This window comes from Protopterus annectens, chromosome 13.part0 (genome assembly GCF_019279795.1).
Source record: "Protopterus annectens isolate FY-2018-M chromosome 13.part0, PAN1.0, whole genome shotgun sequence".
Classification (NCBI taxonomy): domain Eukaryota; kingdom Metazoa; phylum Chordata; order Ceratodontiformes; family Protopteridae; genus Protopterus; species Protopterus annectens.
In genome coordinates this window covers 1,339,216,910-1,339,242,825 of record NC_056747.1, presented here as the reverse complement: position 1 = coordinate 1,339,242,825, position 25,916 = coordinate 1,339,216,910, and the positions used below count along the sequence as shown (strand labels likewise).

The 25,916-nt window shown below is 41.1% G+C and overlaps 1 protein-coding gene across 2 annotated transcripts in view; it reads left to right on the top strand.

Annotated features, from left to right (window-relative positions):
- The window catches only part of SOCS7 (suppressor of cytokine signaling 7), a 939,941-nt gene extending 919,690 nt beyond the window's left edge, over positions 1–20,251 (top strand). For both annotated transcript variants that reach the window (XM_044055367.1, XM_044055366.1), the window contains exon 10: positions 14,521–20,251. The gene's annotated coding sequence lies outside the window, so the exon portion shown is untranslated. The remainder of the gene's footprint in view (positions 1–14,520) is intronic.
- Positions 20,252–25,916: the final 5,665 nt, after the last annotated feature.

Sequence of the window (25,916 nt, the reverse complement as noted above, 5' to 3'; positions counted from 1 at the left end):
TGTGTTTCAGAACCGAAGTCTATAACTAAAGCTAAGTACCCCATTGGGGAAACTTTTTCTTGCTCCTTACTGATGTCAGTAAAAGTTAATAATTGCATTACTTGTGGAAAGCAAATACCTCATAAAGATTTTCATTCATACTGTACTCCTTGCCTAGGCCCTGACCACGGCGTACCTTGCTGTCGGTTTTGTGCTTTATTTAATCGGCACACTATCCGTCGTCGGTATATATTCACCTCTAAATATTTTGACAGGCCGCCAAGGTCCAAAACTGCCGACGACGCTTCTCCTAAGCCAGTCGCCAGTTCGCCGGTACTCAGTGAGACGCTTTCACAGCCCCTGATACCCACTACTTCTAATTCGCAGGCCTCTACTGAGACCCATTCAGATTGTGGTATGCCGCGAGATGCTTCATCTATGGGAACCCGTGGATGTCTCTACCTTGGATGGGTCCGGAGCCACTGTGCAGGTACCGGCTTCTGAGGGTGTATTCAGGCCTACAGACTTGCATATTAAACCAGTGCCTCCTTCTTTACTTAAGCCTAAATTTCTAACCATGCCTAAAAAACCGATGCCTAGGCCACATGCTCATTCTTCTATGCCTAACAAACAAATGATAAGAATGGCTGAAGATCTAATAACTCTAATCAGGGGTAGCCAACTCCCCCCCCCCCCCCTTCTAAGAGGCCTTTTACTGAAGTTGATTATGAATCTTCTGACCAGGATTCTGTTTTTTTCTAATTCTTCTGATCTGGATTTGCCCTTATCTACATATGAAAATTCTGATGCAGAGGACTCCATTCCCTCTGCTTCCCCTCCTGAGGATTTTTCTTTTGGGGAAACCTTACATACTCTAAGGGAACATTTCCACTGGGAAAGCCAGGATTTTTCTGATTCAAAAAAGAGGCTTAGGGATTTCCTTTTCCTACCTCAGCATAGGCCTTTAGCTATTCCTCCTGTATTAGACATTGTTGATGATGCTTTTTCGGAATCTAGTTTGGCCCCTGATTCCTTGCCTCCTGCTCCCAGAAAACCTGACAGATACTACAGGATCCCTGATTCCCACAAGTTCCTTTTTAAAAATCCTATTGCAGATCCAGAAACTATTTCACAGGGTCCCAAGGGCGTTAAGGCTTCTACTGCCAAAAATCCTACCCCTTCTGATAGAGACTCCAGGGCGCTGGATAGATGGGGTAAGAAGGTTTACACTTCTGCAACCTTTGCCATTAGGGCTTTAAACTGTCAGTTTCATATGTTAAAGTATCAGCAACATGTTATTGGACTGCTTAAACAGAAAATTATGTTGATTCCTGACTGTGTGGAAAATAAAGAATTACAGGATTTAATGCATTTTGCTGAACAAGTTGGAAAATATACTTTACAATGTGGTTGTAATTCATTAGAGGCCTTTTGCAGGGCTGCTGTTACTGGGTCTGTGCTCAGAAGGCATGCTTGGCTTATGGAGCAATCTTTGCCTGATCATGTTAAAGCTAAATTATTGGATGCTCCCTTAAATCAGGACCGCCTGTTTGGCAACAAGGCTGAGGAAGTTCTTAAAAAGATGGAAGATAAAGCTAAATCTATGCAAACTGTTAAAGATTTCTTACAAGTTCAGCCTCCTAGATTTAGTAGGCACTGGCCCTCTAAGAATTAGTCCTTTCCAGACCCTTCCAGGTCTTCTCAAGCCATAACCCAGACACAGCAAAAAACCCAGGTTTCAGTCCCAGGAAACACACAGGACTAAACAGTGGGGGCCTCCACTTCCAAATCTGGGAATAATAAGACTCCCCCCATGGTAAACAGTCTCAGTGACTTCCTTTTAAAATTTCCAAGCACTTCTCAACTGACTGCCCCTTTGGGGGGAAAGATTGTTCTTCATGCAAAGAATTGGGAACTCGTTACCGAGGACAAATGGGTTTTAAATATAGTGTCCCATGGATATAGATTTCACTTTCACACATTGCCAACACCAAGCGGGTGGCCGGACCTAGCCCCAAATCAGTGGACAGAGGTCCAAAAACAAGTACTATCTCTTAAGCATGGGGGCTATTCAACTGATACCAGAAGAGGAAAAGGGGCAAAGTTTCTACTCAAAACTTTTCCTGGTACCCAGAAAAGACAATTCATGGCGTCCTATCCTAGACCTGTCTACTCTAAACACCTTTTTTGCAGATTCCAAAATTCAAGATGCTGACTCTTCACCAATTACTTCCTATGCTTGGCAAAGATGCCTGGTTGGCAGCACTAGATTTAAAAGAAGCATACCTGCACATCCCAATCAGGGAATCTTGCAGAAGATATCTACGCTTCAAAGCAGGCTATACACACTATCAGTTCTCTGCACTGCCCTTTGGCTTATCTACTGCCCCCAGGGTATTCACAAAGTGCCTAGCTCCAGTCATTGCATTTTGCAGGCAAAGAAATATTCAAATATACCCATACCTGGACCATTGTCTAATTCAGGCAGAAAGCTAGGACATACTTTTGAATCACCTGGCCTTTGTACAAAGGGTTCTAACTTCTCTGGGGTACACCATAAACGAAAAGAAACCACACCTGGTACCCTGTCAACAAATTACATTCCTTGGGGCAAGCTTGAATACAACTTCCCAGATGGCTTACCTCATGCTAGAGAAACAAATTCATTTGACAACCTACTTCAAACAAGTGTCCACAAAAACCCTGCTATATGCAAGATAAATACTGCAAGCCTTGGGGTTCATGGCCTCCTGCAGTCTTCTAATTCCATATGCAAGACTGCATATGAGGAAACTACAGTGGTATCTAAAAAGCCTTTGGTGTCAACATTCTCAGGATCTAGAAGCAATGATTCCTATCATACCTTGCCTATGCCTAGAGGCCCTTTGGTGGGCAGAGGCCTGCCACCAAAACAAGGGGCTACCTTTCACACCACCCCCTGCCGTCCAAACCCTAACAGACGCATCATACTATGCATGGGGGGATCACCTGGCAGGGAAGTGCATTTAGGGCAAATGGAACCCAAGTCAAATGCACCTGCATATCAATCAAAAAGAAATGTTAGCTGTACAGAATGCTCTGACAGCCTTCAAGGACCACATTCTTCCAGGACAACTAATGGTAAAGACGGACAACACCACTGTTATGTGGTACATAAACAAGTAGGGGGGTACACATTTTTACCCCCCTCTGCAGACTAGCCATGGCATTGTGGAGCACAGCCTTGAGCTACCAAGTGCACTTACAAGCTCAATTCCTGCCAGGAAAATTAAATATGCTGGCAGGCGGACTAAGCAGAAACCTCATGGACCCACACAAGTGGAAACTGGAACCAAGGATTTTCAACATGTTGACAAGCAATTGGGGGAGCCCAGATATAAACCTGTTTTCTCCCCAGAACTATCAATTGGACAAATTTTGCACAAGGACTCCCCACAAACAAGCCTGGAAAGTGGATGCTCTGTCCTTCAGATGGAAAAACCTATCAGTCTATGCCTTCCCCCTTCTGCCTCTGTTCTCCAAAGTACTACTAAAAATCAAACAGGACAAACTAAGGATGATTTTGATTACTCCAGACTGGCCGCGCCAACACTGGTACCCCCCCCCCTGCACAGTGTGTCATGGTTATCCCCATGGCACCTGCCTCAGACTCCTTCCCTGTTGTCTCAGCAGGAGAACCAGATTCTGCACTATCAGCTTCTAACACTGAACCTTGCTGCCTGGCTAATTACATAATCTCTCCTTTACCATCCCTAAGTAAACCTGTGATGGATATCATTTAGAGGCAAGGAGGCCCAGTACTAGAAAATCTTATGCTGAAAAATGGAAAAGATTCTGTGCCTGGAACCAATCTCAAGGGATGAGCACAGCAGCGCCCAATTTACCTCAGATTTTACAATACTTAACTGAGATGCTTCACAAGGGCCTGTATTTTTCCTCCATTAAATCTATACCTCTCAACTGTCCAGATTTTCACAGAATGTCCAGAGTTTTGCCTCATATTTTTGGTGTGTTCCTTCTAAAATCTGCATCTTTCCGGTAAATAACTGAGGATTGAAGTCATTAAATAATGAGAAATATTTGAGTTTAAGACTCCACATCCTTCAGAAATTCATGCTAATGTAAAACCTATTATTCTATCAACGTTCTAAGCTTGTAAGAGCAATAGTTAAAATGTGTCCCTATTTGTCCCCCCATCATTTAGGCTTTGCACAGATTTTCTGCACTAAGAGGTTGAGAGGTATGCGCTCCGCCATTTCAGCTCATTATAACACAGAACCTCCCCTCTTCTCTCATCCACTGCTCAAGCAGTTCCTCAGAGGGACCAAAAATGTGAGACCACCCAGGAGAGCTCCAACCCCAGCCTGGGACCTTAACTTTGTATTGGAGAAACTCACTCTACCTCCTTTCGAGCCAGCTGCTACTGCAGACTTAAAATTTCTTTCTTGGAAAACAGCTTTCCTTTTAGCAATCGCTTCAGCAAGAAGGGTATCTGAATTATAGGCCCTTATGGCAGTGGAGCCTTTCATCATTTTTCATGCGGACAGGGTGTCCCTCAGAACCAATCCATCCTTCATGCCCAGGGTGGTATCCAATGTGGCTCTTAATCAGTCTCTTAATCAGTCCATTCATTTACCAACCTTCTTTCCCAATCCACAGATCAAAGGGGAACGGATACTGCATTCCTTAGATGTGCACAGACAACTTAGATTCTACTTGGACAGGACTAAACCTCAAAGGAAATCTGGTGGCATTTGCTGCAAGGGTAGAGGGGAAGGCTATTTCAAAGCAAACAATTTCTAAATGCATAGGCCATTGCATTCATTTCTGCTTTAAGCACCATGGAAAACCTATCCCTCAGGGGATCAGACCTCACTCCACCAGGGCTGCATCTACCTCTACAGCCTTTCTCAGAGGCGTCCCTACAAGGGACATCCTAGAAGCTGCTACCTGGAGTTCTGTACATACTCTCACCAAGCATTATCATTTGCCAATTTTCTCTAAATCCAGAGCTGGCTTTGCCACTGCAGTCTTGCAGGGCCTTATAGCTGGTCCTAATGCTATGTAAATTCCTCCTCCCATTCATAGCTTTGGGAATCTACCCAAATGTAATGACTGCAACAGTGAAACACGAAGAACATAGTACAGTTGTGTACACTTACCATAAATGTAGATTTTCGAGTGTATTCACTGTTGCAGTCCTGGTTACCCTCTCTCCAGCCCACTAACTTATTTTAGCTATACCTCTACTTTCCTTTTGTATGCTTAAAAGCCTTTTTGGTGTATTTGCTTTTTTGTTGGAGGTATATCTTTGTACTTTTATATTTAATTGCTTCCCATTAGGGGGGCACAAGACATCTGGGGCAAGAAAAACTGATGTAATGGCATTGGCTGCATGTTTTATACCCCTGACGACCTGACGTCATGGAAGAAGGGACAGCAACCGATGCAGGACCCAAGACTTTGTTAATCAGGCCGACTGAGGGCAACCTGCAAGCAGATTACCCAAATGTAATGACTGCAGCAGTGGATACACTTGAACATCTACATTTATGGTAAGTGTACACAACTGTACTCTCTAAAGCCTTCAAAACTGCTTCACCCAAAGATTCTGCTCCAAATGGCCATATCAGAAGGTCTTGGCCATGAACATCTTCTAAACCTTTTAGAGCAGGGAACTACTATATGCTTTCCTTTCCTTTCATATCCAAAGTGCTGGTGAAGACAAGAGAAAAGAGGCTGAAAGTCATGCTTACAGCTTACACCGGACCTAGGCAACTTTAATTCTCCCTGATCCTACTGCTCCGAAAATAAGAACAAGTGATCCCCACAAAAATTGTCCAATTTTAACTCCGCAAAGAGAGCATACTGGTGTACCCCAATCTAGTTATCCTCAACTTGACTGCCTAGAGGGTAGATCCTGTACCTTGAACTGAAAAATGTACACCTCAGAGGTCCTGCCATTCTTAAAGAAGCTAGGAAACCACCAACCAAAAAGATGTTATTTTGGGAAGACAGAAACTGGTTTGTTTCTGTTCTCAGCAAACCACAGTGATCTTCAGAAATCCTCAATACCTCACGTTTTTAATTGTGTGAGACCACAGTTTCATACAGGGCTGACATCTGCTTCTGCTAAATTCATTTATTGGCTGTAATCACTCTTTGATTGCTGTTCCAATACTTAGATGAAATATCCCTTTAAGAAAATAACTGAGGGCAAAACCTACATTTGTATAACAAGCATATCAGCACTTAAACTAGAAACATCAAACCACACTGTAATACTGAAACCCAAGATTACACTTTTTTCACTTTCATCTCAGCAGGTTAAGGAGATTGTGCTGGTGATGCAGAAACACTAAATGTGTGGTATCCACTTCCAGTATTAGAACATATTTTCATGTGAGACAACCCAGAAAGCCAATTATCCTTTCCTGGGATCTTCATTTTGTCTTGCTGTGCCACCTTTTGAACCAGCTGCAAACTCTGCTATAACATTCCTTTCCTGAAAAGCTTGTTTTCCATGGTCCATTGCAGGGCCATTCACTAAAATTGTTTCTCAACTTGCTTTGTAAATAAGTTTCTGCTCAGCTACTGTTGTTGGGAATTAATCCAGTCTGTTTGGCATTGTCTGAGCACTAAATCCAGCTATCCTTCACAAAAGAGGGCCCCCTGCACCCTTGTGGTAGAAGAGTGTAACCAAGGACCATCTGAGTGGAGATTGTTGCAACAAGGCTCAGTACTGAACATTACTGTTGGTGAGCTTGTTTAAAAAGTGCTTAACTTTACTTATCTTTAAGCCCCGCATTTGCGTGGGTTTGCGCTCGTTTTAGTAGAACTGTGCAGAGGGTGGCATCTAGCCGCACATGTACAGTGTATCCAAATGAAATCCAAAGAATCTGTTATCTGTTAAGAATTAATTATCTGTTTGTCCTGCATTGCATTTTATCTGTTTGTCCTGCGTTGCATTTTATCTGTTTGTCCTGCGTTGCACTTTTAATCTGTTATTTGTTGTTTTTTTACTGTGTTGCTGCTTATTTTTATAACTGTTTTTGCTGGGAGGTTTATTGCTGCACTTTTTAGCTTAGTATAGACTGGATTAAGACTTGATGAATCCTATCTGTTTGGCATTGTCTGAGCACTAAATCCAGCTAGCCTTCACAAAAGAGGGCCCCCCTGCACTCTTGTGGCAGATGTGTAGCCAAGGACCCATCTCTGTGGAGAATGTTGGAGTAAGGCTGAGTACTGAGCATTACCACTGATTAGTTTGTTTAAAAAGTGCTTAGCTTCACTTATATGTAAGCTCCGAGCACAGGAGGGGTTAGGTACCACCAGTTACACACACAAAGGTTTTGAAAGATAAATTTTCCCTTAGGGAACTGGTTGTGTACCTTCCAAGGCTTCCCTTCTTCTCTAAGCACAACTCAGTTGGGAGAACAACTTAGCTGCTCATTTTATGGCTTCACTGCAGGTCTCCACCCCAACAGTATCCCATAGTATTGTTCATTATAGTTTGTACTTCAGCTGAACCATATCCATCTAGCTCACTCCTCACTACATGTCCCTGAATAGTCCTAACATAATGGACGCACAGTTTCCCAATGTTTCTCCAGCAAGCCTGATTGACATGGGCATCCTGAGGCAATGTAGCAATTGCCTGTGTACTGAAAACCTATTGCTCCTAAAACATTCAAATTCAACATGCGAGAGATGTAGCTGTACTTTGAATCTAGAATCTATGCTCTCTCACTCTCATCACATTAAAACAGACATGGACCAGGTTGTCAGCACACACATCTCACCTCTTAAACCAACCAAGCGCACAACACATAAACCCACGTAGGCAGAGGTGCTCTCCAGAAGTATACCTAAAGAGCAGAGATCTCCCAAACGCAAACAGTCTACACATAGTACAGTCCCAGCAGAATGTACACAAAAACACATGCATCAGTGTCTCACCCAACAAACCCCTAAGGCAAAATACCTACAAAAAAAAAAAAAAAAAATGTCTTGGTCATAGGCAATTCCATCATTAGACTCTCAGATGTCCCACTCACCAGGCTGGACAAGGAGAAGGTCACAGTTGACTCCCTTTCAAGTGCTAGGATCCACCAAATCATGCACGTACTCACGTTTCTCAGCAACATGTACTTGTTATGACTCTGTCATAGTCCATGTTGGAGTGAACAATTTGAGATGTACCTCACTGGACTACATGAAGAGAGACACGACTGAGCTGCCTGATTGTGTCCCAGGTAAGTATGTCCCTAGCCTTAAGCTGCATTCTGCCTTCACCAGGGGTGATGCAACAATACAGACAAAAAATGATTGATTTTAACAATTGGTTTAGCTTTTGATGTCAATCTAGGGGGACCCCAGTACCTGTCAGCCTGGGATGATATCGTAGATAGACCACGCTGCTTTGCCAGAGATGGTTTTCACCTGTCACCTCTTGGCTTTTGTTTACTGGCAAAAGTACTTGCTTCCCCCATAGTGCCTTTTTTAGGCAAAGTTACAAGAACAAAATTCATGATGTCAGAATATCCTCTAAAGACTAACTCAGGGTTTTGCTGCTTAACCCTAGCAGTCTAAATTAGAAACTGCACTCACTTGTGAAGCACTCCTTACTCTGGAAGATGCCAGTGTTTGTACAGTCACTGAGACATGGTTCAAGGCTGCAGAAAGTACCCCAGCCATGCAAGGCTTCAACGCATTCCACACATTCAGACTGCAGAATGAATGTAAAAGAACCAAAGGTAGAGGAGTTTCAATCTTCATCAAATATAAATAAACCTCAAGACTAGTTAGAATAACCCCCTAGAGTTACTCCAAGTGCAGCTAACTGTAGGTAACCCCCCTCCACCACATCATTGTTAGTTATAGGTCTTCCACCATGAACTATGATAACCACACTGGCTACCTGGACCTACTTGAGTCACTTGCAATACAGCCACTCTGGTTATGGGTGACTTCAACTATCTTTCCATTGATTGGGAATCATATACAAGTACAAACATGCTCACCCAAAAGTTCCTCAAATGCCCTGGTGCAGATAGTCTGCGCCCCCACAAAGGTCCTTGACCTGGTACTCACCAGCATGGGAGATTGCTGCACCACCCCTTTTGGGGGCCCTCCCTAGTATATTCTGATCATAAATCAGTCTCGTTTCAAGTAACAGTCATACCTGACCCCCCCCCCCAATCAGGAGCAGTCAGGTTAAAAAACTTCAAAGCAAACTATAGCTTCCTAAGCGATGACATTAATTGTTTCAAATCCCCTGTCCCCACTGATGACAGGGATGCCTATACTGAGGTATGCACCAGTGCCCTGTATAAACACCTATCCAGAAGTATAGATTCAACCATACCTGAAAGGATCAAAACAAGGTCCTCAAGAAAAAACAAGCCACTCTGGTGGACATCTAAAATAAATAGGCTATAGAACTGCAAATCCCCAAATGAAAACAAATGACTCCAAGCCACAAGTGATGAGGTAAAGTTAGCGCTTTAGTTTACTTAATTTAGCAAACTTCTTCAGACAAGCAAGTTAAAACAGTAAATCACTTCTGTGATTCACCCCGGTGGCAGCTATGTCCTTCATGGACAGGGGCAGTCGGTGCTGATCACAGAATCACTCTGCTAGCAACAACCATCTAACTATCGTCAATAAGGGTACTCTGGTTATTACCCGGCTAGGTTTGTATAGGACTTTTAGCCTAGTAACCTCCTATGAACCTATTATTGTAAGAGAGAAGACCTATGACAGTCAAGCATGACTGTCGAAGAAGGTAAGAGAGTGACATTGAATCGAGAGAGATGGTGACAGTTGCCAAGGCACCTTGAACCATGTAGAAAAATGCGGAAAAAGGGAATTGGTGATGATTTTAGGTTGTCTTTCCCTGGAACATCTTCTGTCAGCATATACTATAGTTTCTCTTACTTGGTACCTTAATTTTGTACTGCAAAAGTTAACTGTGGCCCCATTAGAACCTAGCTCCTCAGTTGCAGTTAAGTTCTTCTGGAAAACCTCATTTTACTGCTGCCTTGGCCAATATGGCCTCCAAACTTGAAGCCCTGATGTGCAAAGAGCTAGACACAGTCCTTCACTGTGACTAAGAGGGCCTTACAGTTATTCTTACTTTGTGTCAAAACTGGAGTCTGAACTGGCATTTAATCAGTTTTCTATCCTTACCCATGAAACAAGAATGAAAAGATATCACAGACAGGTTAGGTATTGCCGGACAGGAACTTAGCTCAGGCACTATGAAATGTGTACTTTATGCGAGGCAGTTAGCTTAGGCGTACTTATAATCAAACAGTATCTAAATGACTAGCAAACTGTATCTCCTTTTGTTTGAAGAGCAACATAAAATAGCTGGGGGGACAGTTAATTACACTCCCATCATGGTAGCACCCCCCATAATAGCTTTGTTTAGGAAACTGTCATTATGTAGTGTTGTGAAACAGTCACATGAGCTACATTGCACACCTTCTCCAAGCAGTAAAAGCTAGACCTTTACTCTAATAACAGGATGGACATTTCCATAGCCAATCTGCAGTATATGCTGTGATGTCCTCCTTCCCATAGAGGCAGTCCTGCAGCATATGCTGTGATGCCCACCTTCACATGGGGCCAGTCTTGCAGCATCTGCTATGAAGTCATCCTTCCCATGGGGGCAATCCTGCAGCATATGCTATGATGTCATCCTTACCATGGGGTCAGACTTGCAGTATATGCCGTGATGCCCTCCTTCCCATGAGGGCAGTTCATGTTTTAGTTCACTTCCTCTGGATAAGGTTTTATACCTTAGCAGTGATGCCTTTGATTTTCATGGTACATCTATATGAGTATACTCACCATAACCGTAAATATTTTAGTAAGCAGTCTGCTACAGTAAATGCTTAGTCCTTCCTTCCCAATTTCTAACTGCCTCTCATTTTCACTGCTGGGTGGACAAAAGGGGGTGCCTGGAGTAGCAAGGTGTTCACCACATTTGGTATTGCTCACTTTTGCTCACTAAGTACTGCATTGTTTCTTCCAGAGGCTATGCTCTGCTTTCAACCATGTTTTAGGTACCCCAGTACAGAAGCTGTGTGCGTAAAGGAAAACAGCCCTCGCTTCTCTCCAAGAGCTTTATAGAGAAGAGACATAGGCTATGGCTTTTGGTTGCTAAGGAAGAGCTCTGTTCTTTGCTATCCTTCCAGAAAGAAGAAAAATATCATGGGCTACTTTCCCCTTTAGCTTTGTATAATCTGGCATTATAGGCTAGGGCAGGAATCCAGCCCATTCTAGAGGACATTCAGACATTCTGGAAGTCAAACCTGGAGGGCATGCATCTGCTCTGCCAGATTCCCATGGATAAAGAATCATACTGTAGCAGTGATCCTCCCTGAAAATCTGTGGTTATTGTGAGTATACTCACCCAATTGTATTTTCCCAGCTTGGATGAGTGCGTTACAGTAGCTAAAACTCAAACTAAAAAAACTCCCAACTGTACTCTGTGGCTTATCGTCTACTCAGGAGCGATCTCTGCTTAACGTATAAGGCTATGTCAAACCCTGAGCTGTTGGACATGCTCCACTTAAATAAATCCCAATCCCTCAGAGCCACATGCTCCAGGGATCTAAACCTTGACATCACAATGAACAAAACATGCTGGAGGGCTAGGTTCCTGACCCAGAGACTCCCCGTATTCTGGAATAGACTGCTTGCACATGTCAAGCAGAGCGCCTCCTTGGCGCTCTTCAAAAGGAACCTTGACGATTGGGTGGGAGATAGGAAATTCACTCTGGGGATCACGTCAGTAGCCCTGCTAGACAGGGGTCCAGGGAAGTAAATATTGTGGGAAGAAATATCCAGGGAATTGTTATGGCTCGGCTTGTATAGGCCCTAGGGCCAATAGCCTAGTACCAGCCTATGAACCTGTGCTGACGCAGCATCTGCAGGCTGTCATAATACTGTCCCAGACTGAGACATTCCTGTAAATGACAAGTAATCCAAACCTCATCCATGTATATATCTGTATAGATTCTGTTACTGCACTAAGGAAAGATTTTCCTAGGAAAAGATGCAGGAGACTCAGAGCTTCATGGAAGTGTGTTAATTTTCAGTGATGTCACCTGTGCAGTGGTATAGCAGTATGTGCTTTATGTCATCGTGGATCATTGTGGTTAGCCATGCAGGGGAACACACGAAGAAACCGTGGAAGGTGCTGAAGAGTTTGTGAAACTGAGCCACAAATTTGGTAGCAAATGTGATTCCCCTACAGAATTCATTAAAGGAAGAGAGAAAGATTTTTTTGTAGCAGTATCCTCTCAACTTAACAGACAAGTATCAATTAACAGTTCTTCAGACTGTACTGAGGGGTGTGTCTGATTTCAGATATATCCATCAGTGCAAGTTTCTGGCTTCCTTAGGAGAAATCTCTTCAGATCAGTTTGAGGAAGGTAAAAGAAAACAGCTGCAATGGTTCTGGAATCATTTCAGCACAGTCTTCACCTAGGGCTTCTCCTAATCAACAGACAGTGCTACAGTATTGTGCGACCCGCTACTGCATCATGTGTCAGTATTTGCTCCCGAGCAGTCTGCTGCTATCTGAGAACAACAGAAACTATTAGCACTCAAGTGGCAATTGAACATTGCAGTTTTTCAGCAAGTAGTGAAATGGTGTGTATCCAAAATGAATTATTACACATATGAATACTCAACTTTCTGTAGTTTCTTGCCTGATAGAGCATCAGAGCACATGATGAGTGGGCAATTTTCTTCTTTCCATGGGATTTGTGATCTGATATATGCCTTCCATGCAGTTCCTCTTTTTCAGACATTGCTTTTCAAGGGTAATATAGACAAACCAGAACTGATTCTTACAGCTCAGTCTGGCCACAGCAGCCATGATTCATTCATCTCACAGCCACTTCATCAGCTTCCTCTTTTGAGGATAAGATACTGATTCCAAGTAGCGGTCTGTTTTCTTCTGGTTTGCTTAAAGTTGTGAGTTAGATTGAGAGACCTAATACAAGACATTTGTCATTTGAACATTGTAGCAGAAATTGCACCCTGTTAATTACCCAGGTTTGGACTTGTATTGTAATCATCTCTGGGAAGCTAATGTAGTTTGTTCTTCAGTCATAGTGCATGGATCTGCGCTCCCAGTATGCATTCCTACATTTTTTTCAACTGGCAACTAATCCTTCACATAAGAGTTCCCTTAAAAGGATTCTGCAGTTGAGGCCTACAAAAAGACAGGTTACAGCATTCTGGGACTTGAACTTTATGCTGGAAAAGTTAACTTTACTCTCAACTGAACCAGTAATTTCTGTGGACGTGAAGTGTCTTTCATGGAAACCCTGTTCTTGGTGACAATCACTTGGGGAAGAAGGATCTCAGAACTGCTTATAGTAAAATGTTTAGACTTGAGAGACTGTTACTGAAAACTAAGCCTTTCTTTATGCCAAAGGTTGTTTCATTTCCCTTTTTGAATCAGTCTGTTCAGCTTCCAGTCATTTACCCTGAATACTAAAATGCTGAATAAAATCTGTTGTATACTTTGCATATTCACAGACAGCTAAAATGCAGCAGAAGGACACAGTCTGCCAGAAAAAAAAGATTATTCTTTTGTCTAAGTGGTTGGCCCATTACAAAGACTTCTGCAGGTCATATTCAAACTAATTTGGCAAGGTTTGCAGCTTTGTCTACAGTCTGCTTTAGGAGTGCTTCAATTGGGGTATATTAGAGGCCGCCATCTGGTGTGCTGCCAATGCATTTACTAAGCCTTTCTGAGACAGGTCATCTGCCTAGCGGTTAAGACAAGCTGTAGCAGAGTTGTATTACAGAACATCCTGTAATTGTCCACGTCTGCAAGTAAACAGAAGAAAAAACCCACAAAAAGCTGCTGTAATAATGAGACTAACAACAAAAAACCTCACATGGACCAACAAGACAGCAAGGTAGCCAAGGAATTAGCGTACTAAACTCTTTATTAACTGCTTTCATCAAAAGACTTCTTCAGAATGGATAACATAATTACCACATCATATTTATACAAGCATATATCCAAACAATGAGCTACTAATTAATAAACATGAAACTCATAAAAACTTTAGGTAATTTCTAATAAAATGAATTCAAAGCAAAACCAAATTGTGATTAAAATGTATTACTTCTTGCTAACATAAACCCTTCTATTCATTAAAAAGCACTTAATATTTACCATTTCATTTAGCCCAGGCAACTTGTCAGCACATAATTTAATCTGCCATAATGCTTCTTTCTGTTCCAAATAATTTTTAAATCCCCTCCTCTGAGATCCAAATAACCCTGTTTTATGACAGAGAAAAGAAATTTCTTCTATTTTTTCACTATAAAGTATTATTCTTTGGTAAAGCAAGCTGATAAGAATAAATCTGTTTTTGCTGTGTGACGTGATGCAATTCTCTAAAGGTAGATATGAATCTCACATTTGCTATTATTTCTTTACTGATGCAGTGCACGATTCTCACATTCAACTAACGTGTCTTTTTTGCGCTTTTTTGATTGCAGGTTTGACTGTTTTTGACTTCTCCCCTGGATCAGGTGTTGAATGAACAGAGGAGCACAGCTGCGACTAAGAGGAAGAGACAAGAGTGCGCTTTCCTCGTCTTTATCTGATTGCAGACTTTCTTTGTTGATCCTCTGACCTGGACGTCTGCAAGAATAGGCACCTCCCAGCACATCAGAACTGTCCATTTCCAGTCTGACAGATTTTCCTGGAAACTCTCAGCTACCTTCCGCTTTTGAAACCATTACAGCTACCTTCAACATTTGAAACTGTTGTGGGAACTCTTACATGTATTTTCTGATTTTTTTTTTTTTTTTTTTGTAATAGCAAATATATCCGCATTAAAAAAGGACTGCATTCTGGGTGGCAGGTAGTAGCAGCATTAGCTCTCTAGAACGTTTTAGAACTTGACTGCCACCAAAAAAAAGACAGCAAAAACTGTTCATCGTTTTATTTGTGGTGGGTACGCTCACAAAAAGTAAAGTTCAACAAGCTTCCTGAGTGGATGGTTCCTCAGATGTTGGCTAAATAACACCAGCTGGGGAAGAAGTGAGCATAGTTCTAGTGATTGAGGTTGGGGTATGATAAATATGCTGTGCTTCCTGAAAAGATATTTTTTAATTAATTGCTTGTCCATCCATAGGGTGTTAGGTTAAAGTAAATTCAGGATCCCTGAATCCCCCCCAACGTTTATGATGTATGGTTGATATCACACATATCTAGCAACTGTGGTTGGTACAAGAGATAGCTTCATGCGATTAACACTGTCTGTTTTCTTCTTCCTGTTTTGTGGGTCGATACATACACAGTACTGATGATACAAGTGTATGCATTATTGGTGGTTTGTTAACAAGCTAAATGGTGCAATACATTGTCAATAACTGATTTGTGGCCAGTGAAAGCAGTTCATTGCCATAGTCTTGTGTATGTGTGGGTAACCTGTGACAGGTGTGCTGTAAGGAATAATTGGGCTGTTACTGTTTGTGGAATGCTGCTTTCTAGCATCCGCACTGTCTGACAGTGTACCGCATTACATGCTGTCAGTCGTATTTGCAGTATTTGTCATGCAGCCGTGTGCCTGGTCTTAAATTTACTGTTGCAAACAGCACATTTTTTGCTGTCATAGCTGGCTGAAACAGTCGATCTCTGGCGGATGCGTGTTGACAGAAGTAAGCTATTGATTCTGAGGAAAGCAGCTGAACCTTTTATTAGCTGGCCGTATTCTGTAATCGCCTTTGATTTAAGGAAATGCCATCCCTGGCCAGAAACTGAGTTTTCAGAAACTGTAACTCTTCCTTTGTGCTTCTAAATGCATCAATAACTGTGGCCTTTGTCAGGGTTGAAGGCACTTCATTCTCTGACTCAGTGGTGCCACTTTCTGATGTAGCTACCACCAGCAATAGTAGCCTGAGTGAATTGGGCCTACAGGCAGGCAAGTGTATGGTTCTACAGATGAGGATATCGGGTCTGGAGCAAATACCATGTCTCTTTTTAGGTAAGGAATTGCACAAGACAAAGTAGGGTCATTTTATTTGGTCTGCATGGTTTTGAGGTTGTTACACATCTAAGTGTCGACTTGTTTTGTTTGGTTACTTTTGCAGAGGAAGTGTTTGCTCTGTTCAGGATCACAGAAAATCATGCTGGGGCGGACTAGAATTTTTTATGTTTGTGGTAAGAACTTGGGATTGTATAGAAAAAGTTACTGGAGGGGAGAAAGGTTACATTCCATTTCAATGACACAGGATGAATTATGAATTCCAAAACATGCAGCCATACGTAAATCTGTATTTGTGTTATGGGGCAGCACATGCATGAGGAAAGAACAGAGCCTGTTGCCCAATAACTTGAAGAAAATGACCCTAATTTGCAGGAAGGCCCAAGTAGGTATACATTAGGGGTTACCACAAAGTTATATACCCCTTTACGTAAAAAGCACAATGTTGTCATATAGAATAATATCTTGAACTTTTTGGAAAACAGAACACAGCTGTGTTGCTAATGGCAGATTAGGTACCAAAGTAGAAAGGGGAAACACAAAGGCCTGTGTAGTTTAAGGACTGTAGAACCATTTGCGATGATCAGAAGAAAACAGAAATGCCACTGGCTTGTCATAAGGGCACCTTTAAATCATTTATTTACTTCACAACGTGACAAAAAAACATTTCTTAGCTTGCCACATTGATCTTTTTCCTATGCAGTTATAGTTTGGTAACCTTTTATTGGATTGGCAGGGATGTGATGGAAAGGAATGCTTGAAGTTTCAGAGATCTGTTTGCTAGGAACAAATGATCTCTTCTGCCAGAACTCAGTGGTTTTTATTTTCTGAGCACAGACATACTTGGTGGAGCTAAACCACTTCATTTCTTTGGGTGAGATGTGTGCCCCCCTGTATGGAAGGAAGAGTATGGATGATATCTGAAAAATGATGTACAGTGATTTTCTGAAAGGATCCCATGTACGAGTGCGGCATCTGTTTAAGAATCAAACTAGTGTGCTACTCAGATGCTTTGGTTGCAATGCCTTGTGAAGCTACAGTCCCTGCTGGTGTCAGTGATGTGCACTTCCTTGTGGTAGGCCAAGCGCAGATGACCTGTGGGTATCCAGCATGGACTGAACACATGTAAACCTCGTCTTCTGACAGGGAAATGTGTCCTCTGCAATGTTCTGCTGTTGCATTTTAATGCGTTTGCATTCTGCTTGCGATAAAGGCTGAACTGGAACTGAGAACTACTGATGATCACTTGAACAGAAGCTCTTCTGTTTTTGCTAAATATTAATTGCCTTGATTACGGTTTACTATGTCATAGGATGTAAATGTCATTTTTTGTTCAAGAAGCGTAGCAGCTTAAGAATGTATGTGTCGAACAGTACGTGTAGCCTGCTCAGACCCCTGCTCCCAGCTTCTCATTTAGTATGTTTGCTTCAGGTGTGCTTTTGAAAGATTTGAGTACCACGGTTGATAGACTGTTAGATGTGTCTGACACTTTTGCAAAGAAATCTACCATTAGTTCACACCCCCGTACTGATCAGTCTGAAGTTGTTATTGCTTGATGTTAAGTTTACCACAAGCCATATTTTACTTCAGTACATAGGCATTGAACATTTGCTTCTGTTCGGTTTCCTGTGTTACTGAGGCTTACGATGATGGATCTTGGTATTATAACCTGTCTTTGTTCTCTGCCCTCCTTATATTTGTCAAGTTTATTTTTATGAAGTTAACCACTGATTAGTGGCTTTAGCACTGCAGCTAACAAGGTCTGAAATTGTTGCAGTTTGTGAAAAACAGTCAACATTTGTCAAAAGTCACATTTAACTGAGACATTCAGAGAATGATTGCATGTAGTGTCTGACTTAAATCCATTTCTAACATGTTTCAGTGGTTTTATCAATAACGCAGGTTTGGTAACACAATTTACTCTGCGTCATGGAATCTACACTGTACTGCAAACATACTTTTTGTAAGTTACATTGTGTAGGTTTCTAGACCATGTGTTTGCTGGGAAGACATTATGGTTTATTTTTAAAAACAGAGACCGAAAAATAATTGGATTAAATTAATGCATTAAAAACTAAATACAGATCACCTCCTAGTAATTCTTTCAAAACTGAAAACAGTGAACTGGTCTTTAAAAGATTTTTCAGTTTTCAGAGTCAGCATCATGTAATTCTAACAAAGCGTCTCAACTCTCTCCCCCACCGTGTGTGTGTGTGTGTGTGTGTGTGTGTGTGTGTGTGTGTGTGTGTGTGTGTGTCTGTGTGTGTGTCTGTGTGTCTGTGTGTCTGTGTGTCTGTGTGTGTGTGTGTCTCTCTCTGTGTCCGTGTGTGTGTGTCCGTGCGTGTGTAGCTAATTAGCCGTTTGGTCAGAGGTAAGCAGTAACATTATATGTCCAGAAGCAGGTTTCACTAAGTATCAGTCTGTAGGAGAATTAGTATGAGAGAGGACCTACTTGAGAGATCTTGCTTAACCAATCATGTTACTGTACAAGATGTTTTTTACAACACTAGACGTACCATGATGGAATTTTAGGTGATAGCCTGCTTAGGTTCCCAAGTATTGTGTCTTTTTCTCCCCCCCTGGTAAACAATGATTGTCAGTTGTATCTTTGTTGTCCAGTAGCACGTTGGTTGTAGGACACCCGCTATTTGTTTAAGTATCTGATAAAAGATCGAAGCTGCTGGAGATATAACTAGACATATTGTTTTACAGTAATTCACTTATCTTGAATGATGACCCAGGTATGCACTCTTGGGGCACACGAGCAGTGGATAGCTGTTTTCTTTATTCTGTCCCTTCCAAAATGCAGTTTGTAAGGAATTTCAATAATTATGATGTTTATATTTAGTCACACCAAGCTTTTCAGAATTACTGAGCTTGCTGTAACATTCCAAGGGAAGTGTTGGATCCAAGTTGAATACTATTTGAACCATTTGCTCTTGAGCCCAGGATCTGTGTGCTCCTGAGACTTGTTCACTAAGTGTTATCCCCTTGTAATAAAACCACCTTGTTGCTGATGCAGTAGAACCAAGTCCCCACTTTTTAATTTTATTTAATTAAGGATGGCATTTCTTTTTATGAAATGAGGGATGCTGTCTATTAGGACTGATAGTGCTGCAGTAGCGCTGTCACCTCACAGTAAGACGCTGTCCGGTTCGACTCTCAGCTAGAGCGTCTTCTGCGTGGAGACATGCGTGAATGGGCATACCTTTGTTGAAGGTTGTGCGTTAGGGCTGGCAACTCAGCACGTAAAAATCAACTGCCAATCATTAGCGGACTGGAGTTCTGTGGCGACCCCTAACCGGGAAAAACCTAAAGAACACACACAGTGACTGGGAAGCATGTCTAAGGTTAAAAAGGCCCCGTGGGGTCGTTAACCAAATAGTCACCTATGAACGTATAGACAGTTTTCTGTTTCATTTACAACTATCCTGGAGTATTATTTGTTGTATAGACTTACTACTGCAGAAGTTTGATGATGTAAGTATATTCCTTTGTCGTTAGTGGCAGTCTGGCATGATCGTTATGAATTTATTCTGTATGGTTTCTAAACAGCAGCTGCTAACCTAAGAGAACTTTTATTCATCCCACGTTGTGTTTTCCCTCTGTACATGATGATCTCTGCGCTGTCACATGTAAATGCAGAACAGTAACTTTCTTCCATTTGGTGGCATTCATGTGCTTTCTAGCTTCGAAAGTGCACGCAACATTGAGTTTGTATGAAATCTCATGGTGTTTTTTTCCCCTTGGAATTTGTTTTCTTGAACTCTTAACATCTTGTGACCCCCTTATATTTGAGTTTGGCTCCAGAAATGCTACATACCAAGGAAAGTGTATCCCTACCTTACTTCCCTTCTGTTGACTCTCTGAGTTTGTAAGCTTTGTTTTTTCATCATTCATATTCTGTTTATCGTAGTTCACTGTAGCACCCAGACATCTTAACTGTTGCTATTTTGGGGGAGTGTACCTATTTTCACGCCTGTTTCACCCCTGCACAGGATGTACTTATTTTCGGAGGTGTGTACCTATAGTCAGACTTGATTTACCCCTTCACGCAATTTTTTTGAATCCCTCCCATCAGACATGATTTTTGAAGCTAATATACAGAAAACTACACTACATGACATACATACTAATGGCACGCATCTTGCATCTCTCTTTATAAGAATTAAAAATAAATGACCTTGTGTAGTAGAATTTTGCAGTGCAGTTCAATAAAGGCTACAGATTTTACACTCTCTTTGATAATGTGCTTATATTTTCTATAATTTTTGCCACTCACTGTTTTTAAATGTGTTTCTGAGTAGTGTCCCACATTTGTATTGGAAGTTATGTGCTATTTGGTACTCGGGATTTTATGCTAATTAGATGTCCATGTTTTTGGATGGGTGTGCCTACCTTTCCAGGGCCTTTGTACCTATTTTCAGTGTCAGCAGGTTGAGAGGGATGATAGTTCATCCAGTCTTTAAATAATCTGTTAAACTTTGGAATCACTTTAAGAACTACATTATTTTTAGTTGTAGTTAAAAGTGTAGTTGTATGTATACCAATAATATGAGGTGCTATCCAGCCGTAGGTAGTTCATACTTTGTGAAACAAGATAAACCGACATTTGTCTTCTGCTCTCACTTTTATTCTTATGAACATGTCCGGTAATTGTTTAGTGCCCAGTAAACTTGTTATGAGATATGTCTTACATTAACATTTAAGTAATCTCAAATAGTCAGCACGTTTGTATTCTCAGAAAATATGTTCTTGTGTCAGCACTAGGTTTAGAACATGCTTTACAATTAGATGCTGATTTCGTTAACTGAATCATCATAAACAGTGTCACCATGTTAAGAAAGGTTACGCCTACATATACTCATTCCTCCATCGAAAAACACAGTTTTGTGTAAAGGTAGAATAAATGTAGCACCTGTCCCACAGAGCAGAATGAAAAAGTAATTAAAGAAAATCTAAACGTAGCATATATTCTTAGAAATCTGATGACATTAACCACAAACTTCTAAATATAACAAATATCCTTAGAAATCTGATGACATTAAACATAAACTTTTAAGTAACTCCTTACTAAAGTTATATCTTGTATGGTAACGTCTGTGGTAAGAACTGGAGTAAAACAATTGTAATCACATTTATTATGGGAAAAGAACTGGTTTAAATACCTTTATTCAAACAAAAATGTGTTTTCAAAAACAAGTTTCACTTACATGAAATAAAAACAGCTTGTAGATCTGAAGAGAAAAAAACATTTACTTGTAAAAAGTTATCTGATTAAGTCTCTACATAGCTTGAAAGTGAGAACTGGAAATAGTTTGCCATCTGTAATAGTATTAAATTTGTAACAGACATTGTAATGGCATAACGTATATAAACCTGTATTTTGCTTATTGAAGTGCTTAAGGCAATAGAGAGCCACTTTGAATAAGGGACACTGTTTGATTCCCTTGGGCTGTAGAGACAAGCCATGTCTGTTAACCCTTTTGTGTTAGCAGCAGTGCAGTCTTAACACACCTGGATGGCTGCTGGAGTGAGGAAGGTTACTTTAAAGAATTGTCTTTACTCTTTTCCTGAAACAGTCCGTGCTTATGTACGTTTGTATCAAAGATGGCAAAGAACATAAATCAGATGAGTCACTGGTTAAAAATATACCCATTCTAAATGAATGGTCATAAAATCCCAGTGGAAGGGAAAGGGAAAATCTGTGTCATATTGATGGGGCACAAGAGTGCAGTATGGAAGAAAAAAACATTCATTTGGGAAGCAAAGTAGCTTCAGTATGGCAGCTACCATTGGGACATTTTTGATTAGAAAAATTGATACTATCATCCACCAAGAGTGGCAGAGAGATAGTTATGCGTAAGTGATAAAGGTATGATAAAGAGTTTGGGAACAGGTATTATCTGAATATAGTTCTGATAGATTTTTAGTCTCTCAGAATGATCCATCTCTAGTAAATGACACCCTGGATTCCCACTTTCTATCTTTTGAAACATTTGTAAAATAACTTGTATTCTCCGTTATTTTATTTTTTTATCTTTGTCTTCCCAGGCCTGACCATCTGCCCCTACCCTCTCCACTTGACATTTTTATTTCCCTTGCTTTGTTTTGTTGGGTAACTCTGGAAGGTGAGAATTGGAAGCCAGTGAATTATATCTAGCTGTACCAATTTTCCGCTTGACAATAACTGTTCCTACTACTTGAGGGCCGACCTACAGGTGCTGAGACAAGGCATGCAGGGTGTGTAGTACTAGAACACAGGTTTGTGCTTCCATGCACCCAGCCTGAATGCAGTATGTGCGCAGTGTTTGACCGGAGAAGTTCTGTGCCTCGTTGCTTAATTACAACACAGTGGTTGTCACTGCAGCAGGTAGCACTCGCACAGAAGAACTTGGCTACCACCTTCCCCATGGGATTTGCCAGCTAGTAAGCCATTCTGTGTCATCCCTCTTAACTGATTGTGCCAGCACCAACGTCTGTGAGCGTGGATGAGTACAAATGCAGTTTAACACCATTAGTATTTATTTATTGCATTTGTTAACTGGGAAAGTCCACTGGGCCTGGAAAGAGCCCATTTTCAGTGGAAGCCTGGGGAGAAAAGCTCCGCTGTATTCTACGGAGATGCCCTGTTACCTTAAACACTGGTCACTACTCCCTCCTCATATTAAGTTTTAGTTCTTTTAATGTTGTTAAATTTAAAGTGATAGCCCCTTAACAGCTGACAAGAATGAACCTCAGAAAATTTTCTATATTTCTTAAATTCTGGTGGCTTCTTCTCTTGCTGCAAGTTGTTCCACCATGTTAATTCTCTGTGTTTCTCTGTATAAAAAGATGCAATGTGATTTTTATTTTATTTGTTAACGTGTTAAAACCACTAGGTGCAAGTGTCTCTTTTTAGCAATGAAATAGGGGCCATGACTTGTCAGGTGACTTCTTCAGAGTCAGAGTTACCTGGAAAGGTACCTTAGCATGACTCATTCCCTCCAGTACAGCTCTTTTGAGTGTGTACCTTTAACTCCCAGTGGGTGTGGCTTGAGCCTTTAAAAAATGAAGTTATCGCCTTACAGTTCTAACAAATAATTATCAACAGAGGTCAAATATCAGTACAGTTGTGTTTGCCATCATGCATGCTTCAAGATAAAATATTCTGATACATTGTATGTAACATGGTTTTTGAATTAATTCCAATATGAACAAGCAATGTTAGACGCCTAAAGGCGCAGTAGGTGTTAACTGCAGAAACGCCTGGAGGCAGACTCTGCTGTAATGAGTGCAGACACTCTCCTGTTATCAAAACATGCTTATTGTGTAGTGTACAGCACAGTGCCCTGTGTAAGGGGATTAGTGCCTCCCCAGGTTGCCCATTTTACTTATACTTGTGACATTAAGCTGTACCACTCTTTTGTCAGATTCAATTTTTGTTTCACGTTTTGTCTGAGTTTTTCAGCTTTGTGTCTGTATTCTAGAAGCATGTGTGCAGGTTTATCAGGTTCTGTGTCCCAGCTGTACATGCTGCTACAGGAGATAGACCATCTACACAGAAGTAGAGAGGGTGTCATGTTAACATTGAGTTGAGTGAATACATTTCCATCCTGTGTTTGTTATGAGGGAGTTATGGTTTAAAAACATTTCTGACATATGCAGCTTACAGCATGACGAATTGAAATTCGTTAACAGACAACATCGCCTTAGCTAGTAATTAAAGTCAGTTTTTTATGTAAATGCTGTGGTTGTGCACATTGATGGTAGTATCTCACTTAAGTATTCACTATGTATATCAGCAAGGACATTTGTCTTGACTCCCATTTGCTGCAGTATTTCATATGTAGAGCAGTGCTTCACATGGTTTCCCCACATGGATTTTTAAGCTTTTTTACTCCCTTTCCCCAAGGTTGAACTACCTCGACCAATTCTTGATTGCGATTTTCCCCTTTAGCCATATTGTTTGTATTGATCATTGGAAGGTACTTTAAATAGGGAGCACACTTTCCTTCCTTCCAGGGTCTTTAATGTATTTTTGTGCGGGTTGTATTCATTTCTGTGTTTGGAAACCCACTTCTTTTTTGTGTTTATGCAGTATTTTTATAACTGTGTCCAAAGGCAGATTTCACTAAAGGCCTTGTTAGGACTGCTGGTAATTGTTGTGATAAGAAATGGCCACCTGCATCAAAATTTCTGAAGTCCTGCTGTCTGAACTGCATGCTCTTAATTTGGGTTGTGGGTGCCTAAGAGCCGTGTTGCACATCTGATGCTTACTGTACTGCCCGCGGTGCACAGTCTGTCATCTGATAGAAGATGAACAAGTCCCATTCTTTCAGGGCCACGCAGTTAAACAGAGGCTTTGCAGATTCTTAAATATGATATTTTACCGTTCATTAAAATTAAGAAGCAGTGGAAGGGGAGTCCTTTTTGTGGGATGTGGCGGAGCAAAGTTCCTCCCTCACCCAAAAATAAAAGTTTTTTTTTTTTTTTTTTTGAAAACTCCATACAGATAGCCAGTTGCATTTGAAAGAACTGGAAAGGTGGTCAGCTGAACCTACTGTATATTCTTTGTTATATATGTCCTTACAAGAAACAGCCACATGGTAATCGGAGTACCTGTGGAGTGAACACTGAAGATCTTTAGAAAGTATAAAAATGTATGATCAAACTTTTAATGGCACGATATGAAAACTAAGTCATGGCACCCACCTTGCAGCATTGCACCGCTACCAGCCTATTAGTGAAGTGAGATCAAGTTAAATTTTAGCTAATAGCAAACTGGCTTTGGTGCCTTCACTCTGGAGTCAGTGTGTCCTCCCTGTGTCCATGCATTGCATCCTCTAATTTCCTCCTATAGCCTAAATAGATGCAGGTCTGTGTCTTCGGCTCAACAGTTAGCTTATTTGCCTTCAGTGCTGGATGATTAGAAGGCTGTGATTTGTTTTCCTTGCTCAGATGATTGGATTCATTTTTAATTACTAAAACTGGAGTACAGCACTGAGGTGCTACTGTTCTGAGTGTTTTGCTTTTAAAGTGAGATGAATTTTCTGCCTCAGTTGGTGGTGGCTCATAAAGATGTAAAAGCTTCCTCTGCACTCCTCAAAAAGGGTAAAAAATTCCCTCGTGTCCAGGCCAAGTTGCCCCTAATCAATATGAATACCACTTTAGTTCACCCCTGAAAATAGGCCGCAAGCTTAGTGGGACTAAATCAACAAAAACTGAATTAAAGAATAAACAAACAAATAAAATAAATGCAGCTGAGTGAACTAACAGTTCTTCAAATTGCCATCTGCATCTTGCACTGAGATGGGCTGGCATCCTGGCCACCACTGGTTCTCTGCCTTATGCCCATTTTTTTGTTACTCCCCATTATTGTATATTGGTGTATTTGTATAGTGGGGTTGGTGTTACCCCTGCTGTAAAAATATTTACTAAAAATATTATCTTGCTATGTAGAACCACCAACAAAAATACAATTATTTCAAGGCAGCCTTTTAAAAGGCTGTTGATACAGGTTGGCTTATGGTACATTACATATCACAGGGTTCAGTCTGTCAGAAAAAAAAAAAAAAACATAATGCAGATCTTTCATTAATAAAGCAAAGGTCACTGCAGTACTACCTTTCTCCTTCCTCCACCACTCTTGTTTTGTTAGTGACAAATGCATTTTCTTCACCTAGTAAAGTATAGATTTCCAGCTTTAGAATATCTCTTCACTTTAAAGTATTAGAAAAAAGCAGTTGAAAAGTAGGAAATAAATGGGTCTTTTTCAGAAGCATCTACAAGTAAATGATCTGCACTTCAAGCATTGTCATCAGCATAGCTACTTTACTAGTTTTAAGGTCCTGGACAGATAGAGCTAGTTGGGGGGGGGGTGCAGAGAAAAACATAAAGGTAACTCCTCGGGGCATAATGGGT